This window comes from Tiliqua scincoides, chromosome 3 (assembly GCF_035046505.1).
Source record: "Tiliqua scincoides isolate rTilSci1 chromosome 3, rTilSci1.hap2, whole genome shotgun sequence".
Taxonomy (NCBI): domain Eukaryota; kingdom Metazoa; phylum Chordata; class Lepidosauria; order Squamata; family Scincidae; genus Tiliqua; species Tiliqua scincoides.
Genome location: NC_089823.1, coordinates 210,671,083 through 210,691,617, shown reverse-complemented (window position 1 = coordinate 210,691,617; position 20,535 = coordinate 210,671,083). Strand labels below are relative to the sequence as shown.

General features: G+C 44.8%; 1 protein-coding gene and 1 pseudogene across 1 annotated transcript in view; one reads left to right on the top strand and one right to left on the bottom strand.

Annotated features, from left to right (window-relative positions):
- SLC9A9 (solute carrier family 9 member A9) overlaps nucleotides 1-20,535 on the top strand; it is a 294,081-nt gene that overhangs the window by 34,009 nt on the left and 239,537 nt on the right. The window lies entirely within an intron of this gene.
- On the bottom strand, nucleotides 11,420-11,539 carry LOC136646343 (5S ribosomal RNA; annotated as a pseudogene).

Below are 20,535 nucleotides of genomic sequence, written 5' to 3'. Positions count from 1 at the left end.
ATATATTTATTTAACAATTTATACTCTTTCTTTCCCCCCTGCAATGGGGCAGCTTGCAACATACTAAAACATACAAGAAAATACAGAATAAAGATGCAGTAATAGCTTAATAAAAAAAACAACAGCATAAATAAAACCAACAGAGCATCAGCATGAAATATAAACAATAATACTATCGTGGATAATTTAATTATTTTATTTAGATTTTGGCTGCATTCCTATATATTTGTGTGAGTGCCTTTAAACAGTGGGATTTACTTCTGAGTAGTCATGCATAGGATGAGGCTATATGTCTGTAAACCACTTCATGAACATTAAAAAAAATTTTTTATTTTTCTTTAAATAAAATGAATACATTTTTGTTGAAAAGTGGTATATAAATACTGTTAATAATAATAATGAAGTACTAATGAAAGCAGCATAAAAAACAAGCACAGCACAAATAATACCCCGTAAAACAATGATTGCAAAGAACTGCAGCAAAAATAGCAACAGACCCCCTCCCTCAAAAGTACGCAGCCACACACCCCCCACATCACACTATAAAGAAAAAGCTACATACAAAAAAAGAATTTTTTTTAAATAACACTTTGAATTATTTAAAGCATCTCCAGAACCATTCCAGGACCAAGACAGCAGGGAAGACTTCACCTGGCACGTAAAAGATAAAGAAGGTGGTCCAAGAAAGCATGCCTCGGGAGTATTCCATAATTTGAGCACCAGCATGGAGACGCCCTCGCTCCAGTTACATGTGCACACTTACCATAGTTTTGCACTTGCTATCAAATGGCTACTTAGGCATAGTATCGGAGCCAATATAAATGGGTTTCACAAAGCAGCCTCACATTTGGCATCGGGGGTTGTCCAGGTTGGGCACTGGATGAGAGCCCATGCCCATTTAGAGGGCCCATCCTGGCCAGGCCAACCCCTCAACCCTCAGTTCTATGGCTAGAGTATCAATAATACACTTTTGACAGAGGGTCTGGGCACCATGGCAGGCCTAGTGCAGGGCTTTGCTTAGTGCCAGCATTACATAAGGTAGGCCTAAACTATATTGCAATGAAAAAAACACCCATACATCAACACTTTACCATACTGAAGAGAACCTTCTTTGATATACATACTTTGAGTTATGAACAAATTCGAGAACATCTGATACATTTCTAATATTAGGAAGCAGACCACAACCAATGAAATTAGGATGGTCTTCAAATCAATATGTGCAACTCCGAACCTTATCCCATCTTCTAAAACAATATAAAATGTTGTGTCTTGGCCCTCCCAGTCCAACATGCTGGAATAATGGTTGAAGCCACAACTGATAGAGCCTCTGCTAAAGGCACAGAAACCCCCTCAAGACCTAGGCAAGGCTAACCATTGTCTCTTCTTCCCCTTAACCTTCACTGAGGTTCCTGTTGCTTGCATCCCCACAGGTGGTGTCTTATCTCTTCAGCCTTCTGCCTTTTGTGTCTGTTTCCTTTAGGGCCTTGTTCCACACTACAGACGTTTTGTTGCCTGAGAGTTTTGTTCCTGGGGCACTAGAAAGTTTGTGAACCAAGCAGTTTGATAAGTTTCTTTGCCACATAGCAATGGAGAGAGTATTAAGTAATGGGCATTTGTTATTGCTGAAAGAAGAATGATGCTTCTTTGACAAATCCACTAGATGGTGCTCGTGCCAAAGGCAAACAGCACTCTGGAACATGTTGTGCCTTTTGCAAAGTAGGTGAGGGGGTAGATGAGTGGGTGTATTGCTGGCTGAACTGGGGATTACCCATGATTCTCTTTTAGTAAGAAAATAGAAATCTGATCCCAGAAGTTCCTAAATTTAAAAAGCCAGGGATAAGCTAGAGAGAGGCTGGCTACATTGTGACCATCTCTTGGTTGCAGTTTTGGGTCCAGTTTTCTTTGCTCTGAAAATTGAAGAAGAAAAAAAGTCAGCTTGTCTGTCTGTTTGAACCTTCTCCCTTAAAGTAACTGAAAAAAGAGGGGAGGGAGCTGATATGTACCTCGTTTCATCCTGTACTTAAAGTAATGGTTCACTGCATGTCAGTGCAGGTGCAGAAATTCCTCTGGCTGCCTTATTTTTTCCTCTCAGCCTTGCCTGCAATCTTTTTCACCCCAATTGGCTAGCCCACTTGTGTGTGTTCAGTCTAAGGCCTTTGTTTCCATTTGGGACAGAGCAAGTTATTTTGCTGATGTTTGGCCTTGTGTAAGCCAAAATGTGCCCAGCCTTAGATTGTCTGAGACACATTTAACTTTCCTGAAACAGTTGGTATCTTGTGTCCAAAGGACATGTGAAACTAAAACTATCATTCACATGCACATGCACACATTTTTGTGAACACACATGGAGCTTCTGAGAGATGACTAGCTGCACTTGCTGAAATTCCCTCTTCTATACTGTTAAAGATCCAGGATCCCTAAAGCGGAAAGATTGCCCACCCCTGCTTAAGATGAGCAGTGTGTGAAACAGCACTATAGGAGAAAGAATTTTCAATGAGGCAAGTGTAATGGAAATGCGCAAGATCCCTCAAGGAGATAGGGTCTGGTGTCAGCAGTCGCCTCTTACTCTGATAGGTCTGGAAAGCAAGGGGTTAACACCAGGGCCTTAGATTGCAGTGAGTGTCTGCACAGTTGCAGCCACTTGGAGGCAACAAGGCTCTCAGGAGGAAGGAAATAGGGTGGGCATAGAAGGAAGGAATTTGGGGGAAAGAGGATGGACGGACTGATAGACTGAATGAATGAAGACTACTGGAACAGCGACTGCTGGAGATGCTAGAGACTGGAGTGTGTGTGTGGCTACCACCAGGAGGTGCTTGAAACTAAGGTCTTGCTGCAGCAGTTGGAGAAGCTGCTGGTGGGAGAGTGGAGGATGGAGGAACTCTACAGGCTGAACAGGTGAGCAACCCTAGTGGTGGGGTCCAGCAGTGCTTTCTGCTAGATTAGGGCTATTTCAAGTGAAGAGGGGAACTAATTAGCTTAAAGTAGGCATAAGTTCTCAAGACCAAATTTGGAAAGGGAATTTGGCAAAACAGCAGGGAACTGGTGCCGATTGGCTGTACACTGTTCTAGTTGGTTATAATGGTTTTCAGTCATACCCAGGAAAAAGAGTACTATAGTGAAACAATACTAAAGGAAGTGGTGTTATGACAAGAATTGGGGGGGGGGACAGCTGTTGAGAGCCCTAGTAATAGGTATTAATGGCAGTTTCCCTTCCATGCAAAGATATTATCTTTGGGGGTAGTTTTATCAGGATCTTGATGTGAGAGAAAAAGGTTAAACTACCTCCCTCTGCCAGGCTGTAGTTCTGGATTGATCAACAAAGACATCTTGCAAGAAATGAACAAAGGTGCCAATATATATGATTTAGGAATGCTCACCAGAAATCCTTGTTTCTCATATTTGATCACTGTTGTAATTATATCTGCTACTTTGTAGAGACTTGACATGGAATAAATTTTGTTCACTGAGGAGGAGTGTTTATTGACATGAGGTAATTAGAACCTTTGATTTACAGCAGTTCCTTCAGGGAACCCATTTTACACTGACTGAGGAGTGAACTTGCAGAAGATATGAGAGATGTTCCATGCATGCAGATGGTTCATGTGGAACAGTGGCCAGGCCTACGGGACGATACTGAGCTCTCAGGTGTACTGAGCGCATATCTTGGAGTATATCCCGTGCTCTTCACTGCCTGTGTCTTATAAGAGAAAATTTTTTAATTTCTATACCACTCTCCGTGGAGCTCAGGTTAGTGTATGGGATTTCTCCCCTCCTTTTGTCCTCACAACAACTCTGTATGGAGGTGAGGAAAGAGAGAGTGACTGACCCAAGGTCAACCACGAAGCTTCATGGCTGAGTGAGGATTTGAACGTGGATTTTCCAGGTCGAAGTCCAACTCCCAAACCATTACACTATCCTGACATCCTGTCTCAACTGGTTGGCGTTTTTCTCAAGAGCTTGTCGCCATTACTTTTCCTCTCCTTAAGGAACCCCACCACTACCACAAATAAGCTGTCAAAGAGCCTAGGGTCCCTGAAAACCCAGTTTAAAACCACTGCCCTATAGGATGTAGGCATTATTCCCTGTAAGTGCACATAGATTCTGAAAAGTCTTGTAAGAGCCTTAGGGTGCAATCCTAACTTGCACTGGAAACAGGCAGGCCTGCACTGCATCCAGCACAAGTTTGGGGCCAAAGCAGCACAGCCCAAGGCAAGGGGAAACCTTTCCCCTTACCCCAGATCGTGCTGCAGCGGCCACAACAGCTGCAACGGTCTACTTAGATCTACACCACATAACGAGGTGGCACAAATCCGAGCAGCCCGGGCCTTCTGGATCCTGGCTCCACCTCCCTCTCTCTGCCAGCCCACCCACAGTCCTGCCTGCTGCCCACCCTGCCCCGCCTCTTCCCCAACCTCCGCACACACACCCCAGACCCCTGTGGCAGCCAAGCTCTCCCAACACAACTCACCTTCTTCCTGGGGCCCGCGTCGGCACAGGGAGGCTGGTGCACGTTTGTGTGCAGGCCTGTGTCCCCTCAGAGTGGCACAAAAGTGCTTTACGGATAGTGCAAGGGACTTGTGTCAGCCCAAGTGAGGGCCAAGACTGTGCCCTTAATCGTCTGTTCCACCAACCCAGAGAGTTTCATTACTAATCTGTCATAGTATGGGAAGACAATGGCTGGTTCACCCAACTTGGGTTTTTCATCCTTATAAGCAATCATGACTGTCTCCAGACATGAACAAATGTAACGTCTCAGTCAGACCATCAGGGATATACTCCATCTTGCAACTTGCATGATTGCTGACTCTGCCTTAATCATATAAATTATTGCTGATTATATCAATGATTGGCAATATTACGCATGACATTTAGGCAGCAATTTAGACTGCACTGAGGCTGAAAAGGCAAAAAAAAAAAAAGACTTCCAATTTTAAGATAAAATGAGGAGCAATGTTTTTAATACCCTCCAGGGCTTCCCAGGGCTTCCTAATGGTTTATAAGACATTAAAAATGTCACTTCCGGTTTTAAGGTAAGACTGGAAGTCACTTGTTTTTGCCTTTTTGGCCATTTTGAGGTTCTCAGTGGACGCAGGTGGTTGCACGTGGCCTCTGCAGGCTTCAGAAAGTCTCTGGTGGCAGGGGGAGCCCAGGTGGCAAGGGGAGAGTGGGGGGGTGTCCTGGGTATCTGCCTTTTCAGTTAACCATGTGGGGAGGTTCCAGAACAGAATCCCCGCAGCTATTGGGACATGCCTGTATCTGCATCAACTAAAATGTGCATTTGATTTAAAATTGGCTCTCTTCTGCTTTATCCCCATTACCAACAACATTCACTCATGCGTATAATTGCATGGGAGGGGGCTGAGGATGTTTTCAGTATGAAGTGCCAAATGGACTCTGTCATTTTAATTGAATTAGGGTTTTTTCTCTACACACATCCACACGCAAATCCTGCTGTCCCGTTTCAACACTATAATTTTCCTTCCCCTCATTAATCTATTTGGAACTCATGTCATAAGGATGCTTCCTCTGCTCTTTCCTCAGCATTGATCCTAATTTCTGAACTGATTCTGGAAATGCGGGTTATCTTTCAAATAAGGCAATGAGGGCTAGATACTAAGGGTTCCTGGAGACATCTAGCTACTTAGAAGGAGGGAGACATTCTTTGCAGCATACAGTATGCTTTAGGAGAGAGAAGGAGAAAGTGCTGAACTCGAAAATGCAATGTAAATGCAAAATCTGGAATGCTCTGATGTTTCTTTCATCTATACATTCTCTTTTGAGGTGTTGTTTGGAAGGCTTGGGGCAAAACTGCTTGCCACCAATGTAGCCCTGAAAATCTAGGCATATAAATGCCTAGGGTTTCTGGATGTCTTTAACTTTTAGAAACATTAATTGCAGAGTTTTGGACACTAGAACATAAGAGCAATTAATTCTGCTCTATTGTCAGTTACACTCGGTACAGAAGTAAGATTTCAGAGATGGGATGAACAACAGACAGATCACTAACATACAGGTCCTTCCATAAATGCTGAATTCCAGACCAGGCTTTAAAACAGACCTTTGCCAGTGACACTTGCTATTAACTAAGATGTTAGTCAGCCTCTCATAATCCCATTTGGGAAGGGAAAGAGTGCCAGGATGGATGAAAGCTCTTTATAGGACACAACAGACCCTTTTGGCCCACTCTTTGGATGGAGTCATTTAAAACAGTCTCTAAGACTACAGGCTCATTCTCCTTGTAATGAAGATAAAATGGGCTCTTAAGCGAGCTAACTGGATGCTGACAGTTTGAATAGCCGTTGGCATTAGAATTCAGTGCAACAACTTTCTAAAGTCTCCAAGCTTGGAAATCCATATTGTGTGGCTACTTTTAGCACAACTGTTCCTAAAGAGTAGTGAGATTTACTTACATTGGGATGCAACTACTCTGATTATCTAATCATGGAACCAGGATTCAGGCTGGAGGGTGGCAGGGACTGTAGTGTTGAATACTGGGGACAGTGACCATGTTCCAGACTAGCAAAAGAGTGCAAACTACATGTAGCAGTAGCCACATGCATTAAAATTTGACCATCCCTACTAATGAAAGTGGATGCCAAGAATCTCTCAACAAGGAGACTTTCTTGACATTAGTCAAGTCATATAAAAACTGATGTTGAGTGGGAACGGTTTGCTACAGCAGTCCTGAAGGTATAAGATTTCATTTTCTCACTCCCAGATGAAAAGCTGTCTTGAAGTACAGAAAGATCTTTTTACTGCAAGACTCCTGACATAAAAAGACCTTTTGCAGATCTCTCTACTCTCTGCCTTTTATTTCTAAGCCCTGGGGCTGCCGCTGCTTTGACCTGCTGAGTGTCTGCCAGTGAAGGGAAGAGGAAGGGTTTCAACTGAGCCAAGGATCACTAGAGCAGAGCCCACCAATGTGTCTTTGACTTGTAAATTTGTGATTGAACATGTGAGAGTGGCTTGACTACCCAGAATGTCTATCATATAACCACAGGAGGGGAAAAGGAGGTGCAGCACCAAGAACTACAGTGCAGAAAGAAGGAGGAGATCACCAAAAAGTGCAACAAAGAAAAAAAAGAAACTGACTGTGAAAAATATCATGAGGCATCGCAGCAGAATGCCCTTTTTGGGGCACAAATGATATTCCTTTCCACAAAAGTGGAGACCTGAATGGGGCTTATACAAGCCATCTGTCATTTAAACAACAGGCTCTGCCGCACTGGACAACAGTCGCATTAGACCAAAAAACATGGAGAGAGTGTGGGTCACATTTGAAAGATTGCCAATGAGGGTGGACCATCAATGTATGTAATATGGGGGAGGGATGTGATTGAGACATACAGAACTATGCAGGGTTCTCTTGAATAAATAGAGGGATGCTCTTGTTCCTGTCACACAACACCAGGGAACGTCCACTAAAATTGAGTGTTGGGAGAGTTAGAACAGACAAAAGGAAATATTTATTTACCAAGCGTGTAATTAAACTTGGAGCTCTTTGCCACAGGATGTAGTGATGGCATCCTAGATGGCCTAAATGCCTTTAAAAGGGGATTGGAGAGATTTCTAGAAGAGAAGTCAATCACAGGTTACAAGCCGTGATGGGTGTGTGCAACCTCCTGATTTTAGATGTAGGCTACTTCAGAATGCCAGGTACAAGGGAGTGGCAACAGGATGCAGGTCTCTGGTTGTCTTGGTGCTCCTTGAGGCAGCTGGTGGGCCATTGTGAGTTGCAGGAAGCTGGACTAGATGGTCTTTGGCCTGCTCTAGCAAGGTTCTTCTAATGTTCTTATTGTCTGTAGCTTTTTGGAGTTCACCGAAAAGGTGAACTCTTGTCTCTCTCTGTCTCACACGCACCACCAGAACCAGCTAACTCTTGAAGGACTGGAAAAACAAAAAAAATGTTAATATGTTTCTGAAAAGAAACCAAAAGTGAAGATAAATGAACTTCTTGAGCATGCTACGGAGGTGGGGGTCACAGCTCTGTGGTATGCTTTGCATGCAGGAGGTTTCGTTTTTAATCCTTGGCATTTGCAGGCAGAAGATGGAAAAGACCTCTGTCTGAATTCCTGGAGAGCTGCTACCAGTCACTGGTAGAGCTCCACTAAGCCAGATGAAGCAGCAGTCTGTGTCAATACAAAACCAACACTGAAACAGTTTGTTCAGCTGTTGCCATCTCTGGGTCCACAACCAAAAAGGCCCTGCTTGTAATAGCAACCAATCAGTTATTGGGAAGAGGAAACCCAGGCCAGAGCAGTTAATCTGAGGGGCCCTGAGAATTCAGATGGGAAAAAACACTTCCTGAGATATAGCCTCTAGACTGTGCAGGATTTTTAAAGACAGAATTAGCACATTGCATTCGATCTCAGGGCTATGCCAAGCACTGGGAGCATTACACATTGTGGAAAGAGAAGGGATGTTTAATTTATAAGATGCTGCTGCTTGAAATGCAATCTTAAGGCTTTTCACTACTTTTGAACGCTATGCATGACTCTTGGGCATTATTACCTGTGTTTAATGATCCTTGAAAATGTCAGTAAGGTGTTTTGGCTGCTGGGTGACTATCCCATGGTCAGCTGATTGCTTGCTAATAGTCACGGGTGATTGGCTGGTGTTTCCACAGTGGGACCTAATAACTGGAGATATTCTCCTGAATGTGAAATGTAGCTGTAGGAATGAGGTCTGCAATGTTTTGGTTATTTTTTTTAATTTTTTTTTTTTGGGGGGGGGGGAGGTTTGCAGTTTGTTTGCAAACACAGATTGCTGTGAGTCTTAGTTGACTGGTATGACCTGGTAGGTTTGGGGGCAGGGATAGCACATACCCTGTGCTGCCTGAATTCTCCAAATGCCACCATGGATGAAAGGAGAGGACAGGCAGATGAAGAAATGTGCAACCTTACCCCTTTACTTACAAAAAGCATGGCATGCAGCCTCCCTAGTCCACACCACTTCTCTTTGAAATGAATGGGTTGATTGCACACAGAAGCAGCGTAGAGCAGGGAGATTGCACGCTGTGTGCTTCTTAAGTAAAAGAAAGGCGAGGAAAGGGAAAGCAGCTAGCGCCAAATGTTGTGTGCATTCCTACCTGATATTTGTAAGCACTATGTAGATGGGAAGAGGTGATCTGAAGCCACGGCAGCCTTTCTCTTTCCTTCTTCCCGCACTGGAGATGGGCAGATTAACTCACTGCCCCTCCAAGGGTTCTGTTCATATGACCACTTCAGGTCACTTTATGGGGGGTCGGGGAGGGAGGGTCCACAGTATTGCTGTGTTGGAATCTGATGCATATTCTGATGGCTATTTTTAAAAATGTTTGCTTCCAGTAGGCTCCATTGTATGTTTGTAAATACGAGTACATTAACCTCCTATGTCTCTATTGGATTATCTCTCAATGAAAGAAGACTTTGCAGCATTGCTCCCATACCTTTTACCATTTGAGAAAGGAGGATGGCTTAACAACATGTAACCCAAGGAACTATTTCCAGAATTTTGCAGCAAACAAAAGTCCATACTCCACAGGGACCCAGTCCTATCCCCATGTTAACGCTGGTAGATCTTGCAATCTCCTAGTATAATTCTGGGGCCGGTATCATTGGAGCCACTCTGCCATCCTGCAGCTTGCTGCTAACAGTGGGGTAGCTGCTAGGCCCAGCACTGACAGGCCTCAGAACCTCTACTGTTACTGGTACATTAGCAGTGGGGGTGGATTGGGGTGGGGATCAGGCTGGTCCAGGGGTGGGAGGGGTGGATATTGGTGGTAGCTGTGCATGTCTCAGTATCTGTGAGGGATCTGTTCTTGGACACTTTGCAGATAGCAAAAACTGCACATAATGAAATCCGTGCTTTTGGCACCATTAAAAGCTGCCTACAGAGGCTGTGCTTGTCCCCCCCCCCCCCGTGGCTTCTGTGGGCTTCAGGATGGCCCCAAGGCAAGAAAAAATTACCTTTTGTGAAACCAGAAGTTATGTTTTTTGTTCATTCTGAGGTCTGGGGAAGCCCCTTTAGAAAATCCTCTGGAGGCAACTGGAGCACAGCTTTAGGTTAGGCCAGAGTCAACTGCGTTGGAGGAACTGCGTTGAGCCAGATCCACAGATGGAAAATCCACTGATAAATAGGCCCGACCTATATCTACCTTGGTTGTGGACATACGATTAGGTCCAATGGGGCAGATGCCCCAGGTGCAAGCCTCTAGGACCCCACGGAAGCCTCTCTGAGGCTCCCGACCGGGTCGGAAACTGTGCTTCTGGTTTCCTGGAAGCACTGTTTATAGCATCGGGGAACCTCAGAGAGGCTTCCCTGATGTGGGCTGAGGTCATGCAAGACTCCGTGAGTCTCAGGGGTGTGTGTGTGTGTGTGTGTGTGTGTGTGTGTGTGTGTGGGGATGTTCATGCAGGGGATGGCAACAGCCTGTGTGGAAACATGTAACTTTATTTGAGATTCTCATCCACAAACAACATAACATTCATAACATCTCATCTGCTCCTGGAGAAGGAAGTGTGGACAGTGGCTGGGAGGAAGGATTCTAAAATTACAGTATTTTGACCACCCTTATAATAGGAAGAAAAAACAATCCTTTGTGTGGGGAAAAGGGAACTCAGTTGTGGAACAGCTCATCAGTGATGATAAACAATAACCGACCACAAGTAAGCGATTGACTGCATGACCTCTTCATTCTAAAATGGGGGACAGATTGTGTGGAAAACCATTGTGGGAATAACCCAAGACAGATATGCAACTCCCTAGAGTAATCTTTCAAAAGTAACATGAGAATCAACCGTAGCCACAGAGCTTTCTTCCAGTTAAAGAACTAAATCCCAGTGTTTGCAATTCTGCTGTCATGTATATTTTCCACAAAACACCCACAATAGCTACCTGTGCCCAGTCTTATCCCCCATCAGTGGAACTGATGCAGCTGCCCTGATGAAGTGGGGGCCATCAGAAGGCTTGCCAGAGGTAAGTAAACATAACTTACTTACCTCTCTCTCAGGCTTCTGGTGGCCTATGCCTCTCCTTGGACCCACACCAGCTATATAGCTAGCATATGAGGAGAACAAGGGAGAGGGGTGAGCCAAAAAAATGGGAGATAGAATCTGCTGTATGCATTGGCTGCCAACGTTGTCCCCCTCTGGCCTGCTGCTTGCCCCCTGCCCTCCCTCCTCCCCACCCTGCCACCAATTTATTGGTACCTGCAGGAACTCTGGAGCCACTGCCACACAACTCACCATGTGCAGCACAAGCCCCGCAACAGTGGTCCAGCTTTTGCACTGCTGTCTAGAGCCTTGAGTGACTGGAACACTAGTTCTAGCAGCTCACAGCCACAACAGGATTGGCTCTTAAGATCATGGACTCACAGGAGTCCTTGCTTATAATTCTCCCTGGTAAGCAACCTTCCGTCTAGAAAGATTCTGGTATAAGCCTACAGCACCTGGTATTCCCAGGTGGTCTCCCATCCAAGTACTAACCAGGCTTGACCCTGCTTAGCTTCCAAGATCAGACGAGATTGGGCATGTGCAGGGTAACAGTTGCTGCATAATTCTCCCTACAGTACTGTGAATAGCTTTGAAGCACACATTCGTCACACAGCTTCAGATGTGACTTTTGCTCATATGGTTAGTACAATTAAGGAGCTGCAGATGTAATCTGTCTGTCGAGGTGCAAACATACTGGCAGACATGAGGCAGACAGGAGCCTCACAGCTTTCTGGCCCCAATTAGCTTTGTGTCTCAAAAATATTATTTCTTACATTAGTTTGCTAACTTTAAGATATGTATTTATGAGAGATGAACAAGAGGGGGTGTTCCATTATAATTTTTTTCCTGGGAACCAGGAGAGCCAGTAGAGCTCCATTTATACAGTACACTGTAGTCCATCTTGCAGTTTGTCATAGAATGAAACTCAAAAAGCTGATTTAAATCTGGAACCCTTCTGATTCATCAAGCCAGGTCTGGGTACTTTATTTCCTGGTCCTGATCCTGATTTGTCCCTCCCCGGGAAATCATTCTGAAAGAACAACAGCTGTTCTTTCGTATTTTATTTTTCAACAGTGTCCTTAAGAGTGCAAAGGACTGTAGCAAACTGAGGGCTGGATCAGATATTGCATCTTAGACTTAACAATTCCTTGGTTGGCCTTTGTTATCCCCTCTATGGCTATTTGTCTTAGTGATTGTTTTCATCTTGTATGACTTGATGCAGACAGGATTCTTTGGGGTGTGAGGCCACCTGCATTACTTACTGCTCAATCCTTGCCCAGTGTGGCTTATTAGATTGACCCAGGAGGGCTGAGTGAACAAGGAGGGTTGTGTATTCATCTGTGAGGGAGGGGTTGTTCTATCAGATTTAAAGCTGCCAATGGTGAATCCCCTCCTGAAGAATCCCTTCTTAGACTCCACTGTACTACACAGTTTCCATTGAGTCTACTGTTTCTGGGGAAGAGTATCAAGTGGTAATGGTGCCCCAAACCCAGGGCCTCTTGGAGGAAACTGATTATCTGGACCCCTTTCAGTCTGGCTTCAAGCCTTGCTTTGGGCACAGAAATGGCCATGTTGCCCAGGTAGGTGATCTTCTCTGGGAACTAGATGGGGGAGTGTGTCCCTGTTGGTCCTGATGGATCTCTCAGAGGCTTTCAACACCAGACCATAGCACCTTTCTGAATTGGTTGGCTGGATTGGGTGAAGGCAGCATTTTACAGTGGTTTCAGTCATCCCTAGCTGATAGATTCAAGAATATGGTACTGGGAAACTCCTGTTCAGCACCCTGGCCTTTGACTTGTGACATGCCACAGGATTCTTCTTGTCCCCCATGTTATTCAACACCTCCATGAAACTGCTGTGATTATCAGTTTGAGAGTCATGCCAGGGGTTGAGGGTCATGCTAAGTTCAAATGGGATGCATTAGAGGGCAGATAACTTTCTTCCTCCCGAAAATAATTACTGTATTTGAAATCTTATTTAATGACTGCATTAATCATATTTGCTGGAGCATGACATGAATGGCTCACAGTGAATGAAGTTGTGAGTGAATGTACAGGTGGAGCCTATTTATCTGCGTTAGTTCCATTCCGTGACTCGGTGCGATTAAGAAAAAACGCGTTGTGCTAAATTTCATAGAGTTACGCAAATACACTGCAGCCTGACACTTCCGAATGGAGGGAAACTAAGGCAGCTGTTATCAATCCCCTCCCCTCCTTCGCCTCCCCCTCCTCCCCCTTTTACAGGTGGGATGCTGAGCTTTTAAGAGTCCAGTCCTATGCGTTTCTAGTGTGGAAGAATTGGAGCCTAAATCTCCTGCTTTGGCTTGCCGGGAAGACTTGTTTCTGTAGTCTGCAGCATCTCAGTGGGGAGGGGGGGAAATTTGGCAAATACTCCCTGGGTTTTTTAAAGCAATCCCCTCTCCTCCCCCTCCATACTCAGCCCTCACCATTGCCAAGCACCATTACCAAGCCAAGCACCATTACCAGCACCATTGCCAGCTTCTTTCACAGGTGGGGTGATGAACTTTTAAGAGTCCAGTCCTGTGTTTCTACTCAGAAGTAAGCCCCATTGTAGTCAATGGGGCTTACTCCCAGGAAAGTGTGGAGAGGATTGTAGCCTAAATCTCATGCTTTGCTTGCTGGACTGTTTTGTTTCTGTAGGCTGGAGCACCTGCACTGTTTTGTTTCCGTAGGCCTGCACCATGGGGGGGGGGAATTGGGCAAACACTCCCTGGGTTTTTTAAAGCAATCCTTTCTGTTGCTGCCGCACCTGCCCCTGTGTGAGAGTGAGAGAGAGAGAGAGAGAGCTCCACCTTGCTGCACATGCTGCACATGAATGCATGCTGCACATGCTTTGGCTGCAGAGGTTTTCCGACCTCCTTTCCCTCTTCAACCTGTCTCAGGGGCTCCAAGAGCGTTACTGTTCCTTTGCAAGGGGAACCTCTTCCAGGGCTCCAGGGCTATTTCCCTGCCTGGGCAAGGCGGAGCCTTTTTGCAGTGTTTTGGGCTACCTGGAAATGGATCAAGATGCCAGCACAGGGCAAAGGAGGCAAAGGTGTGTGTGAGTTTCAGTTCCCCCCACCGATTGAGACAAATCCTCAGATAAAAAATCTGTTGATAAATAGGTTGCACTTGTAGTACATTACAGGAAAACAAACATGAATAGAGTTGTGTGATAGAGAATAAAAATGATTTAGTCTTCAATGTCATTTCCTATTTTACTTTTGATTTGGCTTTAGAATACCTGCCTTTCTGTTCTCTTACATTATGAGATAAGTGGACACTTAGAGTTATGGAATGAAAGGAAAGTGTGGTGCTGTCATGTAGCTCAATTATTTCTTATGAGCCGGCATCTCTGCAGAGCATTTATGAGCACTCTGTCCAGTCCCCACAATATGAGTGTGGAAACATCTGTAGAAATGTCAGTTCCCTTCAGACTCATTTTTAATCCCACAGTGAAGATGTAGTGAATCAGTAATTGCTGCCATTACTGAGAACAGACCTATTTGCATTTCTACAGCCCTCTAGTTCTTGCAGAGAAAGTGTCATTTATCAGAAAAGCTACAACTCTTTCTGCACCTTTTGTTGAATGTACAATATATCCAATTTGAGAGGGCTCTTCTCAAACCAGGTATGAATAATTTGTCCAACCATAGCCATTATGACTATTCGGTAGACCCACTAGCCATCGCTTTGTTTTTTGTTTTTTTTAACCCTAAGAACATAAACCATGAATGTCTGTTAAGTTAGATTCTTCCTTTTGACTTGGAGCTGGTTTATGATAGGAGGCAAGGGGGAAATTGTTCACCACACATTGTGTAGCAAAAAGCTAAATAAAACCTTTAGAAAGGCCAGGTAAATAAGCACACATGGAAGTACTGGATCATATTTTTAATGAGCTGGATTAATATATGAGAAGGTACTGGATCCTTCATTTTTATGTAATGTTTTGTTCTTAGGGTCAAGGGAGTCTTTGCTTCTGCTAAACTTGATCCTTCCTAACTTTGAGACCTCAAGTATATTAATTGCTGCTGCTGCTGCTGCTACTACTACTACTACTACTACTACAGCACTATCCATGTACATTGTGCTTTATTTACAATGAAAAGACAGGTCCGTGTCAGAAGAGTCATCTCTAACAAAATCCTATCTATCTCTTTATTGTCCAGTAGGCAGAAACTCACTGGATATATCTAATATCTATATCTCACTAGGTGCATCTAACAACTTGACAGAGGATCTGAATGTGATTTGGAATCCGTGTTCAAGTCCTGCATGCCAGTCTCTAAACTATACTCAAGAAGTTTGTCCCATTGAGTTCTCTTTTGTATGGCTTGAGTGATAAAGAAGCTGGGCTATATTTAGCAAGGATGGAAACTCGAGTCAGTGACTCTAACTCGAATTGTGCATTATTTTGGTGAGTCATTGACTTGTGAGTCAACCACATGAACTAAAGTCAGGGGTCCCCTAACCTGACACTCATCCCCAAGCATGCTGACTTGAGCCTGCCTGTGTCTGGATGTGCTTGCTTACTGTTTATGCGGTGTGAAAAACTTGTGAAAAGCCTCAGGAGACTTCTCCAGTGCATCCTGAAGTTGGGCGAGGCTCCAGAACATTGCAGTGAATGGGGGGGAGCAGATTTGTGCATGGGGGGTGTTGGCATCCCTGAGGACTACCATCACGGACCTTTGCCCTGGGGTGTGGGGATGGGGAGGTACGCCACTGAGGTCACGTTTAATTTATTGGAAAGTTTTTTTGGTACAGTTTTTTTAATGCCCAAACCAGTGTACAACAATACATTTATCATGCCAAATAATTAATAAAAACTTTAAATAAAACCAATTAAAACATTAATTTGCTAAATGTGCTATTTTTGCTTGCCTGATATAGAAGACTATTAAGTAAACCACCATGCATGTCAGAACCCTTGCTTTAGGTTTAACATCTTAACCAGCCACTGAAAAGCACTCTTTTAGGCCAGGGGACTTTTCAGTACAAGGACCACATTGCATATTTTACACATTTTCATGGCCCCCCTCCCCCCCCCCAAAAAAAATCAGTTTAACAAATGAAATTTAAATGAGTAAGTTTTATTTGGATCTTTTTTGTAATCATCATGAGAGGTTTCAGAACAAAAGGAAAGAATTGCATGCTTAAACTGGGAAATGATATATTGTGAGTAAAAATGTCAAGCATTAGCAAATGCTGACCAAAACAAACAAGTTGCTGTAGGCTGGATAAAATATTATGGTGGGTGAGATGTGACCCCTAGGCTGTATTTTGGAGACCCCTGTTTTTGGCTTTTCATGTCTTTCTCTGGGGCTTCTTTTCCTATCGTCTGCCTGGTGGCCGAGTGCTGTATCTGACCATATTGCTTCCATCACTTCCAAATGGTAACATTCATCCAACAAAATATCAGAGTCTTTTCTGATTTAAAAAACCCGAGCTGCATTTTCTGAAGAGTAAATACCTGGTAAAAAATGTAACCACTGTCTCACCTGAACTTCTCCTGATTTAATTATCATTAATTTTCCCAGGAAACATTTATAGCAATTTTCCACTTAATCATTTTGACTAAAAAGGTACAGGACTGGTGCAGATTCTAAAGACTCTTAAGTCATCAGTGCATTGAACTGTGAATTCTAATTATTGCCTAAACAAGACATGCAGCAGACATCACGAAATCTTGAAACTGTGGCTGGATGCACATACAGTCAGGCACGTCCAAGTCCCAGATTGAGTGCTGAGGCTCTAATCAATTGTTTTGTCTTTAGTTCAACTACATTGAGTGTATTTAGGACAGTCTCTCATACATAATTGACTGTGGCTGTTTCAATCAGAATGGGTAGCACTGAAAAACTGACATTAACATGAAAGAAATAACACATGGCAGCAGCCTGTGGGGAAAACGTTAAAGACAAGTTGCACCTAATTTGAGGCTTCTTGGGAGAAAGGAACATATCTCGAGAGTGTGAGGGCTTGCAATATAAACCAGCTTACACTGTACCCAGGACCACACAGCAATGGTGTCCTCATCACAGCAATGGTGTCCTGGTACATTTGGAAGCTCATCACGATTCTTTCCATAGTCACACCACAGACATGTCATGCCCCCAATGACGGTTTGGGCCCTGATTCTATCAGCTGGCCCAACTCTTGCAAAAAGTGCCGTAAGGTACTTTTGCGCCAGAGGTATAGGTGCACCCCAGCACTGTGCCCAGCAGTAGCTGACATGGGGTCGCGGCACCGGAGGACAAGTGGCGAGGGCTCCCAGGGGTATGTTTTACCACCAACCAGCGGAAGGGTGTTTTGGGTGGAGGAGGGCGGGGAGGGGGCACAACTGGGTGGGGGAGGGGAGAAGCAGGTCCAGGAAGGGGGTGAAGACAGCAGCAGGCTCTGACATCATAGCCTAACCCCCCTCCTAGGCCAGGAAACCTGACACAAGTCTCCTCAATTCTGCGCCTGCTCAGTAGCAAGTGCAGATCAGAGGGGACCCATTGGGGCCACCTGGCCACTGCATGGGTAAAGGGGATATAAGTTTCCTTACCTCAAGGAGACCTGGCACTGCTTCCCTGCCCCATTAGATGCAGTGGTTGCCATTTCAGCGCTGCTGCAGCCCTGGGCACTAGGAAGCTTAGAATTGGGCTGCCTGACACTTGACCCACTGAGGAAAGCTGGAGATCTGTGTCAGGGGGAAAAACTGCTGCACCTGTTTAAACTGTAGCAATTGAACGAAATGCTCCTTATCCTGTGGTCTTGACTGAAAAGATTGAGAGGAAGTGTGGGATGGGCCAGTTAAGCTTAGGTGTGGTGTGACTGAAAAAAAGGAGAAGGTCAAAGAGGTAGCCTCGGGGTGACCCAGGTAGTCAGACACAGGTTGAAGTCCCCTCTTCCTTCCTGTTTTCCTTGTGTCCTTTTGGGTGGCTTGCTGCAACCTGACTCCAGAACTCTGGGGATCTTTTTCCCTCTCTCCTTCCCTTCCCCCAGTCCTCAGCTCAGTATTTTCCATGGATGGGCTGTGACTTGGATGACTCAGACTCAAGTCATGAAACACGTGTTTTTTCGCAACTCATGTGGACCCGAGTCACGCAAACTTGGGCACTGACTCTGGCCTTGAGGGTTTTATTCCAAAAATGAAAAGACTCAAATAGACTCGAGTCAAGACTCACTTTCGTGTGTGTGTTTGCTTGCTTTTTTCGCCACTTACGTGACTTGACTTGTCTCTTGAAAAGACTCGAACTCAAGTCAGAATAACTCACAAAACAACTCTGGACACGGCCTGATGCCACCTGTTATGACTCATGGGTGACTTGAATCAAGGGGTTGGAGACTTGGGACTTGAGACTCCAAACTGTGACTCCAGCAAATCCCTGATATTTTCTTCACTGAATGGCAAATGGTTTTCCAGGGTTTCAGGTGGATCTTTCTTAGACCTATCCAGAGATGCCAGGGATTCACCCTAAAACCTGCAACACCAGAGCTTGGTGACTGAGCCAATATAGATGGGAAGCAGGACAGAGCTTATGACCCTGCCTCTAAAGTAACCACAGTTATAGCACCTGCCCCAAATGTCCATACATTACCTTGAGTATGTACAGCCTGCACATGATCTGGGGCCCTCTTGATAAGGGGAACTTTGTCATAAATTAAACCAAGTACGTGGATTTTGGGGACATGGACAGGAGAAATGTGGCACTGATAGCCCCATTCCTTACATTCCATGAATGGAGCAGGGTTTAAGTGACCACACATTTTTTACTGTGTCCCACTGTATGCTGGGTAACTTTGTGAACTGAGCCAAAATCTGGTAACATTTTGTCATCTATAGTTATAATAAAAGGTTTAGTTGGATAACCATTTTTCTGTTAGGTGACCTTGAAGACCTGTCTCACAATGGAATCCATGTGGATTCCAGTTCTAGGCAGCATTGACCATATATGACAGCTGATGTGAAAATCCAGTTACCCTTTGAGAGTATTTTTGTGGTGACGTGCAGTGCCAGACAGCATTTGAACATTATTGAACAGCTGACATGCAAGATCATGCTAGATCTGACTGGTGACAAGCAACCCATTTGCTTGGTTATATAAATAACCTTAAGTAGAAAAAAAAGATCAATTTTATTTGACCAAAAATGAATTTAAAATTCAAATTTCTAAATATGAAATTTTGTCAAATATTCTGTTTTTTAGAATTCTGTTTTAGTTCTGTTTTTCATTGTATGTTCACAGTAATATTATCCTTTGCTATTACTGATGATTTCCTGTTCAAAATTGTAGATTAGAAATATCAGCAGATTAGCAAAAGAATGGTTCTTTTGGTCCAAAGTTCCTTATGTGTTCAAATTTCCTTGCCTTTAGTCCTCCTCCAGAAACCTGAATGTGATGCATTTTATCTTTAAGGGTGCAATCCAAATCCGTGCTGGAGCAGGCAAGCCAGGAGGCTTGCGCTGCATCTAACGCCGGTTCCTGGCCAGCAGCCAGAGGCAAGGGGAAACTCTTCCCCTTTCCCCTGGGTAAGGGCTGCTGGCCCCAATGGGTCTCCTCAGACCTGTGTCACCTCTGTGCCACCAAGTCCAAGGAGGGCAGAGCGGCTTGAAACCGCTCCGTTCTCTCTGGGAACAGGGGTTGGGGTCTGGCATAATGGCTGGGTCCCAGCCCCGCCCCCGGGGCCGCCCATCGCCTGCCCTCCCCCCACCCAGAAACACTCCCCTCTCGCCTCCTCCCTGCCCCCAACGCCTATCTTCGCCGCTTGTGTCTGCGCGGGTGCACTGGCACAAGCGGCAGGGAGGAAACAGCCACAGAGGCTTCTGCCAGCCTCCATGCATCAGCGCATCTGGCGCAGCTTCCTCCCATGGAGGCGCAAACGTGCTTTATGGCATGTTTGTGACCCTCCAGGGGGTCCTATGCTGGCATAACTGCCGGTTAGGATTGCGCCCTCAGATATACAGGTGTGCGTCAATCAGTGGCATAGCTAATGATCGTGTAGCCCAGTGCCAATCTCAAAATGATGTCCTGGAAGTGATGTCACTCCAGTGTTTTTAAAAGGAAAAACATTCCTCCTCCCCCAAAAGCTCACCACCTGCTTGCTCTGCAGTTTCCCCTCAGCCAGTGACATAGCTAAGGCATCTATCTGCTACCTGGGCTCAAAGAAGATATTGTAGTCCCCCCCTCCACAACAAAATCATATTTAATTAATTAAGGGCACAATCCTAACCTACTTTCTAGCACAGACATAAGGGTAATGCAGCTCCAAGATAACGAACAAATATTCCCTTACTTTGAGGAGGCCTCCGTGAGTGACACCCAACCGCACAATGCAGTACACATCCCACTGGCACAGCTATGCCAGTGCTGGAAATTTGATTTGGATTTGGGCCTAAGCAATTTAATGGAAAGTGTGCCCCTTATTGGTTAGAGACACTGTGCTGGAGTGAAGAAGGACAGTTATTCTCTGCCTGTTAAATATAAAAGGAGCCCCTCTTGAAAAAGTGTTTCTTTACTCAGTTAGCAGGGGTAACTATATTATGATACATCGAAATGAGAGCTGACTCATATTAA